The following is a 25,113-nucleotide window of genomic DNA, read 5'->3' as shown; positions in this document are numbered from 1 at the left end:
ATGGCGGCAGTGGCAGGAGGCTCAGCTTTGTTTTGAATAGATGAAAGAGGCCACCTACACAGTAACCCAAATGATCAGATCTCCCTCCTCCCTATCTCGCCAAATCAAGAGGGGAGGGGCAATGGTATGGAGGGAGGGCGGGCGGGCGGGCAGGAGGTGGAGGGCGGAGGAGGAAGAGGATGAGGAAGGGGGCCAGTTCATCCCACTTTCACAATGGGAAACTGAAATGCACTAGCGCACCCAACCTCTCCAGTCCTCCCCGCCTGCCTCGCTCCCGCCACCTCTTCCCCCTCCGCACCTCCCTGGGAGCACCAGCGCTGCACAGAGGAACTCTCCGGAGTAGGAGGGCGAGGAGGAAGTGGCACCAGAGTGCACAGGGCTTGCCATCGCCGCCGCCGCTGCACAGGCTGCCAGAGCGAGCCCGCCGCGTGCCGGCAGCCAGGGGAAGGAAGGCCTATTCTTGCATGAATCTTCCTGCTGAGGGCTTTTAGTTTCATTATAAAATCTTTCATATCTATACTATTATTATAACTTCAATAATTTGATATTCAAGAGTCATGAAAAGGAAGCATTTCCTTTTTTTTTAAATCAAAGGATGCTAAGTAGAATTTATTTTCCATATATATCCAAGACTCTTACTTTATAATAAAAAGATACCTTATGTTCATTGGTTACATCTTGGACTCAGAAAGCAGAAAAAATCTATGCCATAACCTTTAAGACAGATAATGTGGCAAATATTTCAGTCTATTCAAAAGGAATGAGTATCCTTGGGAAAGTTGAGGCAGAAAAAAGAAAATTACTTTTTTCTACTAATAGTGATTACCACATCTGTGAGCTAAGAAAACTAATTCATGACAGTGACAGAGGTAGCCAGTTTCTTCTTAATATCTACTTTGCTATTCTTCTTTATTAACAGCATCCCATGTTTTAGGTGAGAACATTGGTCACCCATCTAAATGACTACATTTTTCAGCATCATTTGCTTCTGAATTAATGGCCATTTGATTTTGTTCTGGCCAATGAGATAGAAGAGAAAATGTTCAGTGATACATCAGAAAAGTCTCCTTAAAAAACAAAAGTGGGTTGAGCTTTTTTTTTTTTTTTTTCTTCTTTCTTCCTTCATCTCCTTGCCTGAAAGAGGATTATGAAAGCCAAGTTCTAACAGCTACCTCGGACCACATTCTAGGAGTAGTGAAGTATTTGGTGGGAAGGCAAGTCTGCATCCTTCATGATTTCATGGAGTTGCTATAGCAGCACTGGATCTTTTTAGTTTTAAATTAATAAATGTGTGAGAGAAACTTGTTTAAACTATTATTTGGGGACTTTCTGTTATTTTAACTAATATAATGATCACCATTCCTTTGTATAATATTCATTAAAAGAATGTATAATCTGCAACTGGTTACTGTTTATGAACCTTATAAATTCTTGCCTTGCCTAAAGGTTTTTTCTTAAAGACACCCATTTAATGACTGTAACATTGTAGCATAGACTTTCCTAAAATTCCTAGATATACCACACTGTACAAAACTGCCCAAGTTTAGCATTTAACATTTTTTGTCCTTGAGGATACTCTGATGCACACTCACAGCATCATGAACTAACCCTTCAAATTGTATTTATCATGCTGTATTTACAATTGGCAGTTAATTTTCCTGCCTGCCTCTCTACATTGTATACTCTTTGGGGATAGTTTTGTTTACCGTTGTATCCCTAGAAATTGCACAGATCCTGGCCAAGTACTAAATGTTCATTTAAAGACTAACTAGGATGGCTAACATTTTATCTATTCATTTATTTTCCTTACATATCTACTCCAGGAAAGTGGATTATTACAATTCCTATAGATGAAGTTGGACTTTATTACTGACTAGAGGCCCAATGCACGAATTCGTGCACAGGTGGGGTCCCTTGGCTTGGCCAGCAATCTGGGCCAGTCAGGGCCATCTTGCCCAGTCTTGATCGGGTCAATAGGGTGGGCCAGCCATGGGGGGAAGGTAGGGACTGCAGGAGGTTGGCTGGCCAGCTGGGGGAGGGACTAGGGGAGGTTGGCCCGCATGGGAGGTTGGCTGTGGGAGCACACTGACCACCAGGGTGAAGCTCCTGCGTTGAGCGTCTGCCTCCTGGCAGTCAGTGTGTGTCATAGTGACCGGTCGACCGTTCAGTCGTTAGGTCGCTTAGGCTTGTATAGATAGATAGATAGATAGATAGATAGATAGATAGATAGGTAGATACTGTAGTGATATTTAAACTTTTACAGAATTGTAGTGCTTTAGCAAGTGGTTCTCAAAGTGTGGTCATGTATCAACATCAGCAGCATTATACCTCTAATGGAACTGCATAAGAGACGAGATATAATGATGAAGATAAACAATGTTATATAGTCATGGGAAGACAGTGTGACATAGCATTTAAGAACAAACTTTGAAATGAGAAGGTCTAAGACAAAAATTCCAGTTTTAATACTATATCAGTGAATTAATAATTCTATTTTATAGAGGTATTATTAGGATTAAATAATTTAACAATTAAATAAAAATAGATGCATTATATTATAAAAGTGCCAAGTTCTTAATATGGTACATAGAAGATGCTCAATAATTATTAGCTATATTAAGTATAGTTTGCTACTAGGAGTTTGACATAGAACTGAGTGACACACTTATTTCATCATCCTATTTAGTACAGGCTGCTGTTTTTTCTTGATTTGTTATTTTATCACTTTTTTTTTATCAATAATGTGTTCTGTGATGTATTGATTTAAGTTGAAAAATTTGGCAACAGCCTCAACTTCCAATTTATGGGTGAAAATCAATCACCCATTGTGGGTTTTTCTTATAATACAAACCAACATTGACTTTGCAAAGTAGTATATCTGCTTTTATGCATAACTTCTGTTTGTATCAAACAAGATTATAGTTAAACTTTATATTTCAGACCTTACATTTTGAACACATACAATTACTGTAAATTTTATATTTTTTTCTAATGAATATTTTTTTCTGGAAATTAGGCATTCATTTTTACTATGAAGATAAATTCTTAATAAATTCAAGTCTCTAAAGGAATTTTTACTTTTTATTCCTCAAAGATAAAGAAAATATAGCTCTTAGTAAAGTGGCATGTTAAATCTCATCTCAAACATTGTATTGAGTGAATATCAGTCATTGAGTGCTGAATCTGTTTAATATAACTCTCTCAAGTGAGACAAAAATGGGGACATAGAAGAAAACTGCTAAATTTAGCATGACATGTGAATAAATATCTGTATCTAATTTGTACTTGCTTTTGTGCATTCATTTTACCCTTCAATGATACTGTAATCCTATATTTAGGGAATCCAATCATATGATGAAACATCCAAAATTAATTTGTACTACTTTTCACTAAAATTAGTAAATAAATATGAACCACAATAACAGTTTTATATCAAATTGCCACCATGATTATATGGGATTAAATTTGTTAAAAAATGTAGATTGAACTTTGTTCTTATTGGTTTACATTTAAAGATTCTTTGATCTGTGATAACAGAAATATATATTAACATGTTGCATTTTAAAGTGACACTGCCTTTCATTAATCAAGTGTCTGTGTGGTTGATTAATTTGTACAAGGTTTAAATTGCTATGAAAATTTATCATTCACAACCATGATCTCCATTTACATATATGTTAATTATGGTAAATGTAATCTTTTTCTGAATCCTCTGGGCTGCATACTAAAAAGACAAAGTGATCAGAGTGACTACTTTTTCTATTACAAAGTGAACTCTTACTGTTGTAGTTGTCAAAGCTAGGCTAAACACATTACAGTATTTTGTGCTAAAGGCAAGTCCAAACTCTAAAGATGGTATTTCCTTCTCAAGTAATTTCCTTATTTACACAAACAGAATTACTGTTTATTTACCATAGTATTTAGTAATCTCTCCACATGTTGCCAGATTTTTATTTGCTCTGAAGCATTCTCTTGTATTAACTCTATTATTAAGAAGAGTAAGATAAAATTTTAATATATCTGTATGTCAGAATAACTTGAAGTTAGCATAAAAATCTTTGCAATACAATTAAATTTCATTAATTGTTAGAAATAGAAACCTTTGAGGTTATAGCATTTTAGGACTACTTGGGGATGATTCTGTACAAAAAAAAAAAAAAGGTAACATATGAAAGTCACTGTAAAAGAGATTAGATTGATCTTTGGTTTTTGTAGAAAAAATGCTTGCTCCTTGAAAAAACTGAGTTGTTCATAATTTTAAAATCATTTTCTAGCTAAGCATCTAAATAGTCAAGATAAATGCAATAGTTACCATCTATGATACTGAATTCCTATTGTACAGTCTTTTCTATAGGGTTAATCCCAGAGTATTGTGTGAAGCTGGAAACATAGGAAGTGTGGGTCTGGCCTTACATAGCCCCACTACTGGTCATTTCCTTAGGAATGTTTTTATAAGTTTTCCCAAATCCAGAGCATGCTAACCAAAAATTACTTTATTATTTTTTAAGAGGTGTTTTCCATTTGTCCCCCTATAGTGACCTATAGTGACCTTCTCTCTTAACAATTATTGATTTAGAGAAAATATAATATAAGTGAAAATGATATAATGACTAATGTTTTACAGTGAATGTGATAGGCCTTGCTAGGCAAGTATTGGAAAATTTAATTATTCCTATTAAATGTCTATAATTTTATGCTTAAATTGTTAGTATTTACATAATATATTCACTTCAAGAGAAGCCTCATTTCTTAGTCACAACTTAATAAAATTAAAATATCCATCTTGGAAACCTTTGCAAGCATAGCACCTCTGACTACCTGACAAGGCTATTTCTAAAGACACTTATTTGGCAATTTTTTTAAATAATCAGCCTAATCACAGGAGAAACAAACTAATATGGCACCTGTGGTAATGGATGAATGTTGTACCTTTCATCCCCTGATCTCAGACCTTGCAAAGCATTTTTCAAGGTAGCATCACTTCCCTCACCACGGAAATGCATCCACCTCTAAGCTGGAAATAGCAAAAGCATAGGGCAGAAGATGAGGAATATATTATCCAACTAAAATTACAGAGAAATTTTAAGTAGGCAGAATATAATTGCCCAATTTGGAAATTAGCCAGGACACAGGGTTTAACATCATCTTTACTCTTTTGAAAAGTGCCATGGGATTTTTAAAAACTGCTGGTGGTCAAGACCTTGGTTTTACCCTCATCCATTAGACGACACCTCCAGCAGTGCAGTGCCCCCTCATACCATGCTGGGGCATCAGTTCAGTACTGACTCAGTGAAAATTGTGCCACCTACTGAATCATCCACAGCTCATCTTAGAGTGCCCTGGCTTTTAGATTTTCTCTGGAGAGCTGTTATAAAAGATGGGACCAGGCTCAATGATGCTTAATTGATGAGATTTCAAGGTTTTCAATAGTTAAGATCACTGGTTTTATTTTCAATTTTAACCAACAGATTTTTTAGGATTTTTCCATACTTATGGCCTATAATGATGGTCTTATTACATTCTACATTATACACACCTCTCCTTGAACACGAGGGAATAAAAGACAATAACACACATCCCTACATAAATACGTACTTACATACATGGATACATTCAATGAAAAGTAGATTCCCTCATTTGTAATATAGTTGATTCTTTTAAAATAAAATCATATAACTCTTCTAATTAAAAAATTCCATGTAAATTATATTCCACAGAAGCTTATTTTTCTATCTGCAGTTTTAAGAAACTGAGAACCAAAAACTTTAAAAAGTGAATGCAAACCTTGAAGGAAGTGAACTTTACTGGCCAAAATATTAAAGGGAATTTTTATTTAAAAAATGCCATTATCCAATCTTTCCAAATGAAACCTTGCCATCTTCAAAAGAATCTCAATACAGCTTGACTATTCCAAAAATAACTGAAAGAGAATCAAGATTTTTATACAAGATTCAGATGTGTTTAAACATAAGTGGTAAAACACTACTACTTTCTGGTCTTTATGCTTCACTTTACTAATTTTCTCAATCTGCATTCAAGTGTGTACACTGTATACAATTTGGAGGGGGGCCCTTGCTATCTTTAGAAACCTTGGTCTTCAAAATGATTTTCAGAAATTCTTTTCTGGCTGCTAAAAGTATCAGTATCTTGGAAGTGAGAAACTGTTTCTGAAAGTTTTCTTGAGGTGTTACTTCTGGAAATGACATTGAGTAAATCCTGTTGTTGGTGAGTGAGAAGAGATAGTTGGAAATGGTTATAAAGAATAGATTGAGACAATAAAGCTGATGCTGCAAAATAGATTCCAACATATCCCTGTGTTTTCACTCACACTAGCTAGTGTCAAGGATTCTCAAGTTAGCACACACACCACATGACACTCATATAGTCTTCTACTTTCCTTTTCAGATCTAATTAGTTTTCTCTTTCACCTATTTTTCCTCTTAATAATCTATAATGGGCAATCCTTATTAAATATAAAATCTTTCTCAAACCACCTACAGTATTTTCCAGAATTCCCCTACCTTGTTCTGCAGTGACTTGATCATTCTTTGTTAATAAATTAATCACTCAAATATTGAAGGGTTGGAGATCAGGGAAACAGAAACGATTCCAGGCAACTTAAGTATAATTTGGGGAATTGCTACTCCTGTGATATAGTTAATATGCCTCCTTAAGTAACTAGTTTGCTACCAGATGGAAAAATCACTTTTTTTTTTCATTATCAACATGAAAATCACAGATGACAGATATTTTTCCATTGTTAAAAATGAAAATCTGAGACACAAAAACTCTCTTGGTGCTCCTAGGTGATCCATGAAAGTTTGTGTAAGTTGTAGACTATTATGGCTTTGAGATAATGTTTCATGTTGAGATGACCATAACTTCCTATAGAGTTGAGCTTATTTAATTTACAATCAAGTAAGATTATGCATATGGTGGGTTTTGATAGTCATTACCTCAGCCTCTTCTTCTTAAATTATGAAAATAAATCTATATAACAAAGAAACAGATAAAGGACATATAATTTGCTACACCCAATGTAAACCAAGTATTTCCTCAGTAATATTCTTATACTCCTAGAACCAAGCCATCAAAATTTTATAGGAATTCCTAATCATAAAATCTGACAGATTAAATGTTGTTTTCAAGTTAAATGTTGAATATATATATTAGCCATTCAAGCTGTATTAAAGGCTCATATGAATGATTTATTTTTAAAATGAAAACTTGCCAAATTAATGAATTCCTATATAGATAGTGGGTTGAATGGTGGCCCCTTAAAAGATATGTACACATCAAATTCCAAGAAACTGTAAATATTACCTTATTTGAAAAAGGGATCTTTACAGAAGTATTGAGATGAAGAGATCATCCTGGAGGACCTAGGTGAGCCCTAAATCTAATGACAAAGTGTCCTTAACAGAGGAGAGACACAAGGCAGAAGAGGAAGAAGCAAAGATACAGAAGCAGAGATTAGAGTGGTGTGGCTATAAACTAAGCAACACCAAGGTTTATAGGCAGCCACAGAAAGTTAGGTAGGAGGCATGGAATGGATTCCCTCCCACAGCCTCTGAAGGAGCATGGCTGACACTTTGATTTCAGGCTGCTAGCAACTAGATCTGTGAGAGAATGTCTGTTGTTTTAAACCACCCAATTTGTTGTAATTTGTCAGGACTGCCTCAGGAAATGAATATACTATATAATCTGTATTGAAATATACATTGTGGTAATGGTGATGGTAGCATAGGGAGAAAACAAACAGAAATCAACTAATAAAACTATCAAACAGATGAGTGACAGTATGAAAAGTTTATTTCATGTGTGTAACATAATTTTATCAGAGTCTAGTGTATTAAGTTATCTAATTCTCCCACTATAGCTAACATCCAAACAGAAGAGTTAATTATTTACCTCTACTTCCATCAAAGTAAGTACAGGGGTGGATTATATTTAAAAAAATTTTGTAAGCTGGACCACAATTATCCCAAAGGCACTGAGACAAAACTAAGATATGTTCCAACAATGGAAAGCAAATAACAAAACCCAAAAACCCATGGGTTTGGACTGTGGGGTGAGAGGAATGGAATGCCTAGAAAAGAGACCTAAGAAATGGGCAAGAACCAAACCTTCCAGATCTCAGTTCCTGAAGAGATAACAGCGGCCTATCCTAAGTTAGTGAAGCAGTAAGCTATTATGGGCCACAGTCCATATTTTGTTGATTTTTATATCCTCAAATCCTAACAATGTCCCTAGCACATAGTTCATACTGTTATATAGTCCGAATGGGCAAATTTATCTTACAAATAAGATTTCAGAGTATTTACTTGACAACAATCTATTTTTGAGCATCCTCAAAAACCTATTCAGTGCTATTTCTTGCCACTAGATGGTAAGTTACTTAAGAACCTTTTACTACTATATCCTGGCAAGTAGTAATAAATGCTAAAGAAATAATGTTGAATGAACAAATGAAACACCCAATTATTTTTCAGTGGAACAGTGGGTGCTCTTTTGGCAATATCTAGAAGAGTATCAGGAAACATGGAAAGGTCTGGGCTATATCATATGCAGCTGGTGTAGTTAGTACTGGCTTTAATGGCATACCAACCATCTTGTTCTTTATATAGTGTATTTGGCTCTAAGGATAGATTTTCCTTGGCCTGCTCATTTTACCAGGCCTCATATCTCCACCAAGCTTAGGATATCGGCTTCCTTTATCCCTAATCATGACACTAAAATTTCATGTGATTGACAAACTAATTAAGTTACAAATACTCCCTCAAGGCATTATACTAGGCAATACTCGATTAGTCTAATTCTAGCAACCGTATGCTCATCAATGAAATAAACTTACATTGTAATATAGTATTTTATTTACACTTTTCACTAACTAAAACTTTCAATTTGTTGAAGTAAATGTTTTATAATAATGGCATTACATAAGGAAGACCAGAATTTCTAGAACATGACCAAAATTTCTCCCTCTCTCTCTCTCTCTCTCTCTCTCTCTCTCTTTTGGCGAAAGGAAATCATTCCTTTATAATTCAAAGTTACAGAATTCACAGATAGAACTGTTATATTTGAAATTCAGTAACATTTAGACAACAAAATAATTTTTCACATTTGTATAAGTTGTTGAGTTTTATTTCAGTTGACAATTGATTCAGGCTTGTTTATTATAGTCTCTCTAATGTAAATATTAAAAATTTTGAAAGATATGTATATAATATCTGTGTATATGTATACACAAATGTATGCTTAAAGAAATACTTAAAATACTACACAGAACTTGTTTTCCACCTTATAGCATGAAACAGTCCTTTCCCAACCCCCAGAAAATCCTATCCTTTTGTAGACAAAATACTTATTAGAATTAGAAATGTTCATACAAGAGTACCATCTATTTATTCCTGTATATCATGAATTATATTCAAGCTTAAATTCAAGCTTTAAGATAACAATAGTGTAAACTCTAGGGTGGGACAAAAGAAGGGAAAAATCCCAGAGGTTCCCAGAGGTAGTTAGGGAAAAAGAAAGAAAGATAGGAGAATAAGGGAATCAAAGGAAAAAAGAATGAAGATTCTGGATGGGTAAATCTCCTCTTTACTTAGCTTTTCAAAAGGTTTGTGATAAACAGCTTTTGTGTAAATGGATTTGATGGCTCTGGGCTGAAGGTGACTGACAGCTGAATCTAGGCCCCCTAGAGAGTGTCACCGGGGATTGCCATTGTTGCAGACTGTTTCTTCAGACTGACCCAGAAGAATCATTATCTTAAGGGGACTCCGACAACAGCCACCCCTGGGCAGCCTGGGAGCTAGAAGTAAGCAACGTCGCCTCTCTCTTGAGCAGTAATTACAAGGGTAAGGAGAACAAGGGGTGTTGAGCTTAAGTCCTTCTCCAATTTCCAATTAAAAAATAAATAAAGTATATAGGCCCCAAATATTTTTTTTCCAAGCAAACCTGTCTGAGAACCCCCCCTCATCCTTTGTTTCTTGGAAAAATAAACAGACTTTTGGGATCCTTCTTAGGAAATGCTTAACTGAAGAGGGTTTAATAGGTAAATGCTTCAAAGTCTTTCTGCTTTAGTCAAGTTTATGTGTTTACTAAGGGACTATCGTTACTAGACGACTAAAATCCGGGGGTGCTGCTTTAATATACAAAACAAATTCCTTCCATACCGTGTTGCTCCATGACCAGTTAACAGGTATTTCACCAGGCGGCCTAGACAGCCGGCAGTCATTTCTCGTCCTCTACACGCCTAGAAAGGCGCCACACGTCCCCGCAGGAGAGTCAAGTTGTTACCATAACCAGACTAGATTCTTGAAAAATAAGGAAGCTGGCAAACCTATCAAGACCTTAGAACCACAATTCAGCCATTTTTTTTTAAAATGCCGCACCTCAACAGCGCCTGCCTCCACCCCTCTCCGCCTCCTTTTCCAGCAGAGGGCGGGACTTCCTGTCCCAGTGGAACCAATCAGAGAAGGGGATGGAAACTACAGGCCATTTCTAAGGGAATGGGTCCTGTGGGCTCTGCTGCTGTTTGGCAGAATGCTTTTCTAAATTAAAGAGGCGGGTTAAACAATCAGTTCAGAAAATACGTCTTATTCTTCTGCCTCAATGAAAATCAGCAACTTTTCAGTTGTGCATGACTTAATTTGGAGAATTATCTTAAAACTACATGATAGAGTTTTTCCTGCCTATTCATTTGATTCTCCTTTTCTACTCAGCCTGCTTAGGTTTGTATTTAACTTTTCCTTGCTCTTTTCTGTCTCTAGCTCATATATCCTTATTTCTATGTCAAAATGCTCTAGAAAGTAATTTCCATGAGTCTAGGGACTCAGCATAATGTCTGGCATCGTAAAAAGAAAAAAAATAATTAAAAGCAATAGATTTGCTAAATTTTGATCCCTGCTTTGAAATTAATTGTTCTTAATTTCTTCTCCTTTTTTTTTCTAATAACTTAATTTTGTTATTTTTTTTTTAAATAGTTAAGTTGTCTAGGAATGTTTAGGTTGTCTTTGGTTATATTTATATGTGATAGTGTGGAGACATGTTTCACTTTTATTTTAGATTTGTAGATAAAATTGAGGCAAGGTTGTGAAAGAAAGATTCTTGAACTTGGGACTAGACTCTTGATTCGGTCATGTTCAAGCCTGGCAAATTATTTAACATCTCTGAACCTCAGAGGACTCAACTATATTCATTTCCTAACAGGATGGTTTATGAGAATTTAATGAGATAACTTGCAAAAGTTCCTGCTCATAGTAGATATTCAGTAAACAATGCCTTGGGCAAAGGAAAACATTTCTGATAGTAAACTATTTTCAAGGTAACAAAGATTAAGAACCTAACTGGGACCCTAGCCAGTTTGGCTCGGGGGATAGAGTGTTGGCCTGCAGACTGAAGGGTCCCAGGTTCGATTCTAGTCAGGGGCACATGCTGGGTTGTGGGCTCCATCCCCAGTAGGGGGCATGCAGGAGGCAGCCAATCAATGATTCTCTCTCATCATTGATGTTTCTGTCTCTCTCTCTCTCTCTTTCTCTCTCTATCTCCCTTCCTCTCTTAAATTAATAAAAATATATTAAAAGGAAAAAAAAAAGAACCTAACTGGGGAGCAAAAATCGGCTACTCCAATAGTAAGTATCAGGGCTTGGGATATGATTCCAGGAACATGACTTAACTACTATGTCTATTATCATCATTTGGAAAACGGTCATTTCCCCCACCTTAAAAGACCCTGTGTACTGTTAAAAATAAGACAACAGGCCCAAAAGAAAGCCACTGATAAGCCTTACACCACCAAGCCAAGACTTATCCATTACAGTTTGGCTGTCCCAGAAATAGGATTTTAAATCAGTCAGTCAGGAATCGCCTGATAGGCCCTGCATGCCCTAAAGGAAAGTAACCTTGCAATAACCGACCAACTTTTTTGTCTAGTGAAACTTCCTTGTTCCTGCTCCTGTCTGATAACAAAAGTCTTTCATTTTTTTTTTATTTTTTAAAATATATTTTATTTATTTCAGAGAGAAAGGGAGAGGGAAAGAGAGATAGAAATGATGAGAGACAATCATTTATTGGCTGCCTCCTGAACACCCCCCAGTAGGGATTGAGCCAGGAACCCAGGCATATGCCCTTGACTGGAATCACACCTGGAACCCTTCAGTCCACAGGCCGACGCTCTATCCACTGAGCCAAACCAGCGAGAGCAAAAAGTCTTTCATTTTACATAGCTCCTCAAAGCACCTTTCTATGTGCTAGATTGGATGCTGCACAATTGGAATATGTTTTTGTTCAAATAAATTCTTAAAAATTTAATAAGCCTCCGTTTATCTTTTAACTGTACATTAGATAAATAGTATAAAACACCATGCTGTTAACAAATGTTGTATAATTCAACTTTTACTATTCTATTTTGGATGGTAAAATGCTGTTTTAGACAATAGAATGAGTTGGTATGCAAAACATTATTGTGTTAATTAAACATAGGATTGTGTGAAATCATTAGGTTAATTTTCCCTGAACATTCTGTCGTCTTTATATTAGAGTTACTATTAACAACACAGCTTGACAAATGCTTCTATTACTTGATTTGTCTGTGGTGCTATTTTCGGTGAAGAGAAATTATTAGAAATACACTGTTTAATAGGAATGGTATTCAGGAGCTTTTAATATAGCTTTAGATAGAGCAGACCTGCTTGGGAATGTTTCTCTGAAGTCTGAAAATAATGGCCATGTTCAGTTCTTGGTCTAGCAAAAAATATCTGGGCCAGGCAACCCCAAGAAGGTTACAAATTCCAACTCAGTAGGAGACTGACCTCTTCTTCAGAAAGATCATACTGCTGTCGAAGTCCTATTCCCCCACTGAACACATAACTGAGCTGCAGATAAAAGTTGAGGTATCACTGTTGGAGGTTGAGGAAGGAAGAAGAATTTATTTAAAAGGAAAAGATGGTCTAGTAACAACTACCTAATGAGGGGGAAAAACAACAGTAAAGTGATTAAATCAAATCTGCTATAGATTTGTCTTGTAAATTGTTGAAATTGTTTATCTGTTTTCTTGCCTTTGGTACCTTTAGAAAGCTTTTTATGCTGTTACATTTATTTACTTACTGAAATAAGGATGCAAGTGGCATCATTCTCTTCAGTTAAAATAATTTATTTTAAAAACCTCAAGCAATAATTTCTGGGTGTATAATATATGAAGAATTTAAGTTCTTTATACCTCTCTCTTCCAACTTACAAAATGCCGCTGAAGGAACTATAGGTAAACTGGGTGGGGCCAAAAGAGGAAAATGTAAGCAAAAACACTGTCATCTTAGAACATACCTTTTCTGAATGATTACTCCTTTTTCATTCTCCCTCTCATGTTTGTTTGCTTATTTGCTTGCTTATTTCCACTTGGGGAAACAATGTTTGCCAAGGTAAGGTTTGAGAAGAGAATTCCTAAGGATAACTCAGATTAAGTAAAGGGGGCTCTTCTCCATTCCTAAGGGAGAAGAGAGCTGAATGTGTAATAATTATTAAAATTAGCAGCCAAGCCCAGCCTGAGTGGCTCAGTGCTTGAGTATCAACCCATGAGCCAGGAGGTCACAGTTCAATTCCCGATCAGGGCACATGCCCAGATTGCTGGCTTGATCCCCAGTAGGGGGCGTGCAGGAGGCAGCCGATTGATGAATCTCATCATTGATGTTTCTATCTTTCCCTCTCCCTTCCTCTCTCTGAAATCAATAAAAACATTTAAAAAATTAGCAGCCAAGAATGCCAAATAGGGTCAGAAAGGTATAGAAATAAGGACTCTCTGTACATGGAACCAGAAGGCATGGATATCAAACTTAGGTGCCTCACATACTAGTGTGTGTGACCTTGGACAATTCATTTCCCATCTCCTAGGATCTCAATTTCTTTATATTTATAGTGGATAATATCTCTTTTTTTAATACCTCACTGGACTGTTATTGAAACCAAATAAAATATATGTGTAGAAGAACACACACATATACACACAATAGACATAGAAAATCTAACATGGTGGTTTTCATAATGTTTCATTAGAAAGGAGTTTTGGAGGAGCTGCTAGAGCCAACCTATAGGCAGTCGGTGTTTTTCCCAACTCAGGACAGCAGCTCTACTTTCATCTCTTTCATATGCTGTTGACACTTACAATTATATCTCATTGATTTTAAATATTCTATTGCTAAGGACAGAGTCATGTACCCACAACAGGTCTGCACAGTCTTCTATCATGATAATATCAACTGCAGTGTGTTTAACACTATGTAAAAAGCATTGAAAACATTAAAGACACAGGCAAGGATGTTATTATGAAGTGGGCCAGTGACCATATTTTAATACCTTTCAAACTTTTTGGTCTTGAGACTAGTTTATACTCTTAAAATGTATTGATGACCCCCAAAAGTTTAGCTAGAAAATTCCCCCAAACACTAAAACACACAAGCACACATTCCATTAGCCACCAGAGTGATGATGTCATCACATGCCTCTGGAAAGTTCACTGAGCACTCATGAGACAATCACAGTGAAATAAACAACAGTGTCTCAGTTTTATTGTGAAAATTAGTCTGACCTCAGGAGGCCCCTGAAAAGGGGGACCCAGGGGACCCAAGACCACACTTTGAGAACCACTGACTTATTATTTTGAAAGAGACACTAAGGTACCGAAGTATACATTAAGTCAGTTGTGTATTTTTTTCCATCTCTGCTTCAGGATCCAAGGAAATTGGAATGATGAAAGAGATTGACTTCAAGGAGATTTCATAAAATGCTTTCAGTAATACCTTCACTCTGTAAACCTGTGTTTTACGACCTTTAAAAAAGTTATGCCGGGCTTCTTTTTTAAAAATATATTTTTATCGATTTCAGAGAGGAAGGGAGAAGGAGAGAGAGATAGAAACATCAATGATGAGAGAGAATCATTGATTGGCTCCTCCTGCACACAACCCACCTGCCCCCCCCCACCACCACCACTGGGGATCAAGACCACAACCTGGGCATGTGCCCTTGACCAGAATCGAACCTTGGGACCCTTCAGTCCACAGGCCTATACTCTGTCCACTGAGCCAAACCAGCTAGGGCTTGCACTTCTTTTATTGAAGCACTAGAGGCCTGGTGCACGAAATATGTGCATGGGGGGTGTGTGTGTCCCTCAGCCCAGCCTGCACCCTGTGCAATCTGGGACCCCTCGAGAGATGTCTGACTGCCCGTTTAGGCCCGATCCCACTGAGATCACCTGCTTGCATGCCTGCCTGCCTGATTGCCCCTAACTGTTTCTGCCTGCCAGCCTGATCACCCCCTAACCATTCCCTTGCCAGCCTGGTCACCCCTAACTGCCCTCTCCTGCCAGCCCAATTGCCCCTAATTGCCCTCCCCTGCAGGCCTGATTGCCCCTAACTGTCCTTCCCTGCAGGCCTGGTCGCCCCTAACTGCCTTCTGCTGCCAGCCTGATTGCCCCTAACTGCCCTTCCCTGCAGGCCTGGGTCCCCCCTAACTGCCCTCCTCTGCTGGCCCTGTCACCCCTAACTGCCCTCCCTTGCCAGCTTGGTCACCCCTAACTGTCCTCCCCTGCCAGCATCTTGTGGTGGCCATCTTGTGTCCATATGGGGCTGCCATCTTTACCACATGGGCGCGGACACCTTGTGTGTTGGAGTGATGGTCAATTTGCATATTACCTCTTTATTATATAGGATAGCAGCCACTCTTCTCTCCCATGAAGCAGAAATCAACCACCAATTTCAGTTAAAATGAAATTTGGAACTTTGATTTAGCCATTGATAAAAGGTTGTAATTTGGTTACTTTTTTTTTTTTTACATGTGTGTATTCTGAAAAATTAGTCTCTGTCAGTCAGTAAAGTGACATTTCAGAAAGGTTAGAGGTACAGGGCATTATCACAAGGAAGGGCACACCTTCCTTTGATAGAGTGGCTCCATTTTAATTCATGCTTCAGCAAAGCATTGTCGTCCTCAATTTCTTTAAACAACTCATTATAGTGTAGTAATTATAATGCTTATTTAACATCAAATAATATATTTTAATTGGGCACAATTGGCTCTTTTGTCTTGAAAAAAAATTTTTTTAAATAACATGCCCATTTATAAGCAAAGACAAAAGCTTGTCAGTTCCCAAATGTACTTTCCCTGCTTCAGTTGGAGGACATCTGTAGCCTGAATAGTTTTTAGTACCTCCCAATAGGTCTCCTCTCAGCTGCTCTGTGTTTTTACATCTCTCAAGAGGGGTTAATTCTTTACAGCTGTATCCTGCCTTCCAAGAATCTCACATGTGCAAATTATTAATCTTTTTCTAGTGCTACAGTAACTCCCCAGGCCATAAACACCCCCTACCTAAAACTGGCCCTTTTCCAAGAAAAACTTTGGTATTCTTTCCTGAAAAGATCATTTGGTCTCTTTTGGCTTACATTGTTATTTAGAACAATTGTTGAGATACAGAAATTTACTTCCAAACAATTGTTTAGAAATAGAAATTTTATCTTCAAGTTTAAAACTCTATCCACTGTTGTGTAACTTAAGCCTGAATTTTACATTCCATTTGCTTTAAAAATCAAGCTGCTTATAATTTTCACAAAAGTACTTTTCAATATTTTAAAAGTTTAGTAAGTATTATGCTAATTATATCAAATAGGATATTTTAATAGAAGAAAATAGTGTGTAGACTTTCTGTCAGGGTAAATTACTTTTTTTCAATTGTAACCTCCATGCATTTATTATTGCAATATACTGTATGTCATGTATGTTTTGGTATATAAATATTTTAATGTCCCTTTGTAAGGGAGAAAAGAAACAGAATATTTTGGTGAGACAATCTACATTAATATACAAATATGCTGGCCAGTCCTAGGCAACTTCTCAATTTTAATATAAAACACACTTTATGCTTGTTTTTATATCCTTCATTGTAAGCTGTAAGACTCATTGTAAGTTGGCCATTGCTTGCCCATTTCTTTCCACCTCCATGATGTACATTTTGTTTTCCTCTCCATCTTTTAGTTACTGGTTGAATACTCTTATGACATCTCCAGCCTTCAAAATAAATCATTTATTTTAGAAGTTAGATATGTCATAATAAAGCATTAAGAAATTCCAGAAACTGCATTTCTCAATGATTACATGCCTCTAGTGGTGTTTCGAGGCACAAGGCACAAGACCAGTGATTTTTACCATCTGACAAGTGCAATAATCCCCCAGAACTGCAAGGCCTGAAGCATCTTATTGCTTTTATGAAACAGAATTTATAAATAAAAATAAGGAAAACAGCCAGGGCCATGCATTTCCTGAGCTTCACTGACATTGATATGACAGCCAATCAGAAATTTCCACTTATGCCAGGGCTGCCAAACCAATAATTTTAGCAATAAAGCCTACTCTAAAAAGTATTAAAATGGTTTTCCTCTAATATGTATTTAAACACAAAGGAAGTTTAAAGGTAGGTTTGTTATAATTCAGACATACAATCATTTTAATATATACAGAAAACCTCCCTGTAGACCAATTAAAAGGAGCTTCCAAACAATACTGACTTTTAATTCACATATATTATAATTCAAACAAGTTACATTTTAACATTTTTAGATAAGCTGTATAAGAGTAGAAAAAAGGAATTAGGACAATGGTGGGATTTGAATTGTATTTTGTATTATTTCAACTGCATTTTAACAGGCTTTATGATGGAAAGGGGGAGTAAGAATGTAGAAGGGACAAACTTGTGTAGATTATTTTTTTCATTACATGCAATTATTTTAGTTTAAAAATGTCCTTAGCTTGTCATGTTAACTAAGAATGCATTCACTATTGTACATATCTAAAGCTGGAGTTAAACTGAGAATTTTGCAAAGGACAGATACAAAGAAGTGATTTTTCCTTCTCTCTGTATATAAAAATAGAACTTTCAGAAATGTCATGGCTGACACATTTAGCTGCTGGACATTGAAAATCCTCTTTCTGACTCACAACCTGTGACTGGAACTCTGTCAGAGTAATCAAGAGATGTTATACTATAGAGCACAAACAGTAGGGGACTCTTTGCTATTTGGCCTTGGTTTTAAATTTTGATCATAACATGAGTAATTGTTTCTTATACTCCTCATCTTTAAAACACAGAAAAAGAATTAATTGTGTAAGGTATTTGTGCAGCTAATTATCTAACGTTACTAGTATTTTATGAGCATGTGGAATCCTGCAACAGTATAACATAGTCAGAGAGAAACATAATGGAATAAATATTGGATTATTATTCTAAGATTGTATTGCAATTAGTGATGAACATAAAGAAATACAATGAACCTTTAAAAAACACAACCATACTTCAGAAATTGAAAGGCAATTATTAGATACTATTTGTCTCCTTTAATCTCATGTGTAATTAAAGCCCCTCTTTTTTTCAAGAAAGATTAAGGAAACTATGGCAGACAATATATTTTTCTCCAGTATTCTATAAAAATTCAGAAAAGCTGGGTACCCAGTTTTTTTATTGTGTTTATGAATGTTTCCACCAGTGCATACTTTAAGAAAGATTCTATCATGATTCTCAATTTTGTGAAAACAGAAAGTGACGGAATGGACATTAGCATAAACATTCATAAAATGCATGAAATCAGGTGAGATAAATTCTTAATAAGGATTCACAAAATTTTTCCTGGTATTTTAAAATTGTCATAAGGTATGTCTTCTTTTAAAATATAATTTTTTACAATATATTTTTACTGATTTCAGAGAGGAAGGAAGAGAAAGAGAGAGATAGAAACATCAATGATGAGAGAGACTCATTGATCGGCTGCCTCCATCACGCCCCCTACTGGGGATCAAGCCTGCAACCCACGCATGTGCCTTTGACCTGAATGGAACCTGGGATCCTTCAGTCTACAGGCTGACATTCTATCCACTGAGCCAAACAGCTAGGGCTAAAAAATATTTTTCATTGATTTTTAGAGAGGCAGAGGGAGAAGGGGAGAGAGGGAAACATCTATTTCTTATTCCACCCACTCCTGCACTCATTGGTTGATTTTGTATGTGCCCGACCAGGGATTAAACCCGCAACCTTAGTGTATCACAACAACACTCTAACCCATTGAGCAAGCTGGCCAGGGCAAGGTGTGTCTTTTTTACCTACCCTTACTTTTGAAAATAGTAATATTTAAAGTTTTCAAGGTGAATGAATTACCTCTAAGATATTTAGACCCACTGGTGTAGGTAATTTCAATACTGCTGATTATTTAGGGAAAGATATTCTAATTTTTATAGGTAATTGATTTAGGGTCCAAGTTTAATATTTTTATATTTGTTGGAAAGAGCAACTTTAATGAAACTACAGAATCTAGTCATATTTGTTCAAATGAAACAAAGGCAGGTTCATTTTCCCCTACTTCCATATCTCTCAAGTCTGGTTGACTACAAGACAAGCTAGGAAGTAATTGATGGGTGATATGGTAGAAAGAACTGTGGGTTTAGAGTTAGATTCAAATTCTGCTTCTGACAGTTACTAGCTGAGTGACCTTGGGCAAGTTACTTAATCTTTATGAGTCTAAATTTTCTCATCTTATAACGGGGAAGATACCTAGCAGCTCATAAACTAGGAGGTTTAACAAATCCAGTAGTAACATGAGGTTAGCACAGTTTCTGGCCCCCAAAAGATACTCAATAAATTATTCTTCCCTTCCATGATTCGATTTCAAAATTCATTTGTTGTGCTTCCTTGCCCAAATTGTAAGTGCCTTATTTTTCCTTTGTCCACATTTCCTAGGGATCTTATCTGTTGCCTATAAGTCCAAGTTCATCCAAATGAGCAGTACCCCATTTTCCAATTTCCCTTAAATGTATCTGTCCACTGGAGCCTAACTAAGAGGTCACCAGATCTATTCCTGGTCAGGACACATGCCTGGGTTTAACATATTTTAAAAAAGGAAGAGAGAAGTAAAACTCTGTGGTGTTTGACCTGCCCATGCCCCACCCCTTCCCTAGTGTGATTGCACTTTTCAAATGGTAGTGGCTGTGTTCCCAGAAGGAACCGAGAACTGACCACAGTCGCAGATTCTTGGATCTTTCAGTTCTAACCTGCCTGGGGCTATGGGAAGGATTGACCCAAGTGGCTGCTCTGCCGCTGAGAAGGGAGGTACTCACTTGCCCCCAAGAACAACGTGGTACCTCAACTTTCTACCCAGGGCTTTGCTTTCAAGAGCCAACATATTCCTTTTTTTTAAATCATTTTTTAAATCCTCACCCAAGGATATTTTTCCCATTGCTCTTCCGAAAGAGAGTGGAAGGGAGGGAAGAAGGGGGAGAGAAACATTGATGTGAGCGAGGCACATGGATTGATTGCCTCCCCAATGCGCCCCACCGGGAGCTGGGCATGAACCTGCAACCCAGGTACATGCCCTTGACCGGATATGGAACCTAAGACCCTTTGGTGTGCAGGCCAGCACTCCAACCACTGAACCACACCAGCAAAGGCTCCATTTTTAAATGATGGGAATTCTCCCAATTCACAACAGGGAGTTAAGTGAAATCTGTGGTTTCTGGAAGGCATTTGTGTGCTTGTGAGAGTGACAGCAGTTTTGAGACAGAGACGGGGGCCACAGCTCCAGCCCAGCCTCTCCTGTCTCCTCACATGTATATGTTTGAGTTTTGTGTAAGATCTGATGGGGGAAATTAACAAAGAGAATCTTTCAGTCTCAAAATAAAAATATCATTCCAATGCAAATTCTTATTCCCAAACCCCAGAAAGGCAACATGGCCCACAGCGTGTGAAGGACAGACGTGAGGAAGCCCAATCCATGGCGCCTCTGGGGGCAGCACTCAAAGAAAAAACAAAGCAAAATAAAAAGTTGGTATAGCTTCCCCAAATATGAGTTTACCCTCCCACCAACCCTCACCACACTCCAGAGTTATTTATACTTTGGAATTATATGCCTTGAGTTTATGTTTCTAACGACATTTTATTATTTTAAGAAAATTTAGGACAATTCAATATCTCAATGTACTCAAATACATAATATAGCCCTTTGGGATTCTCTTAAAAATGCTTCAGATTAGTTTATGTATATGTATAATTCACTTGGTAAAATTTAAACTTTTAGAAATCAAACATTAATAAGTATAGACAGAATCCTTTGGGAAACAGCAACATGTCATGTCTGTGTTACAAAAATAAAAAAAAGAACTCTTTTGTTGATGTAGGTTTCTATATTCAGAAAATCCCTAGACTCTAAAATCTAAATGCTGATTAGCAGTTTATGAACAAAGTCGAGGTAATTTTGGCATTTTTACCTTAGAGTAAATCATGAGTCAAGTTTAAATTCTAGTGGGCAAACTTCTTATATTATTATACATAGCTTGGTATCAGTTGTTAAGTCCAAATCCTCTTGAGGCTTCTCATTTGAATATTTGAATTTTAATGTGGCACACCTACATTTCCAACACTAAATTCAAACCCACCCTGGCCATGTACTAATTGAACAGAACTGTCCATTCCAATTGTGGGTAATGGGATTAGGGTGCTTACAAATACAGTCCATTGATTAGGTCACATAGTATCATTTGAAGGCTATGAAAAATTCTTATCTCTGGTTTTGCCTTTCCCTTGGGGTGCCCAGTCTTCTCTATGACCTCAAATCACTTCAAGATTTTAAATTTGCTGCTAACTAAGGTGGATGCATCTCCTGACCTTGCTGATGGGAATAGAACAGAAGTCTCTCAAGTGCTGTAGGAACTAATTAATATGCATATTATTCCAGGAAAGAATCATTATTTCATAGATATCTTTGTAAGAGAGTATGGCTACCATAGTGGTTAATTACTAAGGCCATACCCATTGCTAATAAAGAAAGAAATTCTTTATTTAGATATATTTTATTTTTATAACTTAAAATACTTAATATAAATTTGTAAATGTGTAAATCTGAATATGTGTAGTTTTTATACTATTCTTAAATTGCCTTTCTCTGATTGATAGGTGGTATATCAAAAATAAGCTCAGAAATTACAAAACTTCCTTAAGACTTTTGAGAATTAAGGGGAAAAATTATAGTCATATTACTTAAGTTAATGTCACAAATGGTTTTTTGGGTGATTATGAAGAACAAAACACCACACTGTATCAGGCATAAGAAATACCATGATAAATAAAGCATGACTTCTCTCTGAAATTTAATCCCTCTATTGACGTTATTCATCTAGGTTAGGAGCGTAGTTCTCATGGCACAGGCCAAACCTGAAACTGACAACCCAGTGTCAGAAGGTAACTAACAGCTAGTAGGTGGCTATCCAGGCAAAGCAGGCAATGTAAGGGTACAGCTAGGGATGAATGCAAGCTTAAACTTTCAGTTCAAGAACAGGCCCAGGACTTAGACACTGATATGTGGCATGCTTTTGAGCAGGGAAACTGGACTAGAACAAGAAAAAGAATGAGATACTAGATCTGGAACATAAAGTGGAAATATGAACCAGAGATAAGTCAAACACCCAGTTCCTTGACTTGAAAACTGCCTCAAGTTGATTCCCAACTCACACATGGGGTGAAAGCCTTTTTGGTTTGAAGTGTTTGAACACTCATCAAATGACTACTAAGCTATGTGACACACATGGGTTGACCCATTGGACTAAAAATTAAAATAATAAAATACTGATAGAGACTTCTATAAGGGAAACTGATTCCACAGATTAATTCCAAATAAGATACTGAAATAAACAAATGAACAAACAGATAAAATCCAAAAACTAAACAGAAAATCTACAACAACAGTCCTCAGGAAAAAAAATCATAATCTACAGTTGCTATAATATCTAATCTAAAATACCTATTTTTTTTTAACAAACACAAATAAATGAGAAAACCATGTAGAAAAACAGGAAAGTGTAACTCAGACGCAGGAAAACAAAACAATAACAAACAATAATCTGTCTTTGAGAGGGCCTGGATCTTTAGAAGACAAAGATTTCAAAGAAGCTATTATAAATATTTCAAATAGTTAAAGGGAAAAAATTTCAAGACAGTATGATGATAATAACTCATGACATAAAATGTCTCAAAAATAGAAACTATTAAAAAGAAACAAGTGGAATTTCTAAGAGTTGAAAAGTATAGTAACAAAAGTAAAAAAAATCCACAAGATGAAATCAATAACATACATAAGATAAACAGATGTAGAAAAAAAGAATTAATGAATGTAAACATAGAGCAATACAAAATATATAGAATCAATAGAAACGATCCAATAAAGAAAACTATTGAAGAAAAATGAGTAGCATCTCAGAGACCTGTAGGACAACCTCAAGTATGCCAACATTTGTGTAATAAGAATCTCACAAAGAGGAAAGAGAGAAAAATGTAGGAAACATATCTGAAGAATAATGGCCAGCTCTGGCCAGTGTAGCTCAATTGGTTGAGTGTCCTCCCATGCACCAAAAGGTCACTGACTAACTGACCATTTTAGAACATTATATCCAAATAACAGAACACATAATCTTTTCAAACACAGACAAAACTTTTTCCAAGATAGACCATATATTAGGCCATAAAAAAAATCTCAATATATTTTAGTTTTATTTATTTTATATTCTAAATTGATTTCAGAGATGGAGGAAGGGAGAGAGAAACATTGATGTGAGAGAGACATATTGATCAGTTGCCTCCTATAGGCAACCTAGCTATGTACCCTGACCAGGAATCATCCAGTCTACCACTATATCTAATGCACAGGAGAAACTCAAAACATATTTACTGAATAAAATGGATGGGGTAAAGGTAGATAATTTTGGGGGATGTAGAGAACGGATTGAAGAAAGAAACAGCTTGAGGAAATGGCATCAGTTAAAAAATGGTTCAGGCCCTAACCGGTTTGGCTCAGTGGATAGAGCATCAGCCTTCGGACTCAAGGGTCCCAGGTTCGATTCCAGTCAAGGGCATGTACCTTGGTTGCGGGCACATACCCAGTAGGGAGTGTGCAGGAGACAGCTGATCGATGATGTTTCTCTCTCATCAATGTTTCTGACTATCCCTCTCCCTTCCTCCCTGTAAAAAAAAAAAAAAAAAAAAAAAAAAAAAAAAAAAAAAAAAATTAAAAAAAAATGGTTCAGATGAGAGTTTAGGAGGCACCAGTTTTTAAATTTTAGCAATCAAACAAAACATGTGTTATGAAACTTTAAAAGTTAATTAATTTTTAGTATTCTTGAACTTGACAAAAAAGACTCAATAGTACAAAATATAAAGTAAATTTAATAGTTGCCACAGCAATGGTAGATGTGAATCTGAAGCACGTCACTGTACTTTGTTCTGAGCTGAGGATGTCAAATCATCTCTGTCTCAAGTGCCAAATATCATTGATTAGTGGCAGCTACCAGGAGTGTGGTGTTTAGGACTCTGAAACCAGAACCGAGTTGTGTAGAGAAGATTGCCACCATCAATTATTAATGTCTGTCATGGTTACAGGAAGGTATTTTGACACCATGAGGTTATAGGATTTCCCAAACCTGTCATTAGCCCTTATTGTATTCAACACTATGAATGCCTTGAAGACATAAATTGCATCTTATCTAAATTGTAGATAACACAAAACTAGAAAGAATATAAGTATGTTGGGCAGCAATCACATCAAAATGAATTTATAGCTGGCAGCATTGCTCTGAAAAATTTTAAAAAATTTTATTGATTTTAGAGAAAGAGAAAGGGAAAGAGAGAGAAACATTGATTTGCTGTTCCACTTACTTATGCATTCATTGGTTTATTCTTGAATGTGCCTTGACTCCAAGGATTGAACCAGCAACCTTGGCATATCAGGATGATGCTCTAACCAACTGAGCCACCTGGGCAGAAGCTCAGACAAAATTAAATGTAACTGAAATAAATGTAGAATCACACACTTAAGTCAGATAAAGTCCTGGATGTTGGATAAGAAAAATACTTAAGCATTTGATTTATCAACAAACACAGTAGGTGTAAATAACATGATAAGGCAAGAAGCACAATGTCTAAGGGAAGTAATGGTTCTGGTTCACTTAGTGATGATCTATTTGTTCTTAAATTTTGGCATCCACTCTAAAAAAAAATGTTGGGAGGATACATGAAACCATATTCCTTTGGAAAAGTTGACT

The sequence above is a fragment of the Eptesicus fuscus genome, chromosome 11 (assembly GCF_027574615.1).
Source record: "Eptesicus fuscus isolate TK198812 chromosome 11, DD_ASM_mEF_20220401, whole genome shotgun sequence".
Classification (NCBI taxonomy): Eukaryota; Metazoa; Chordata; class Mammalia; order Chiroptera; family Vespertilionidae; genus Eptesicus; species Eptesicus fuscus.
Note: the sequence above shows the minus strand (reverse complement) of the source record.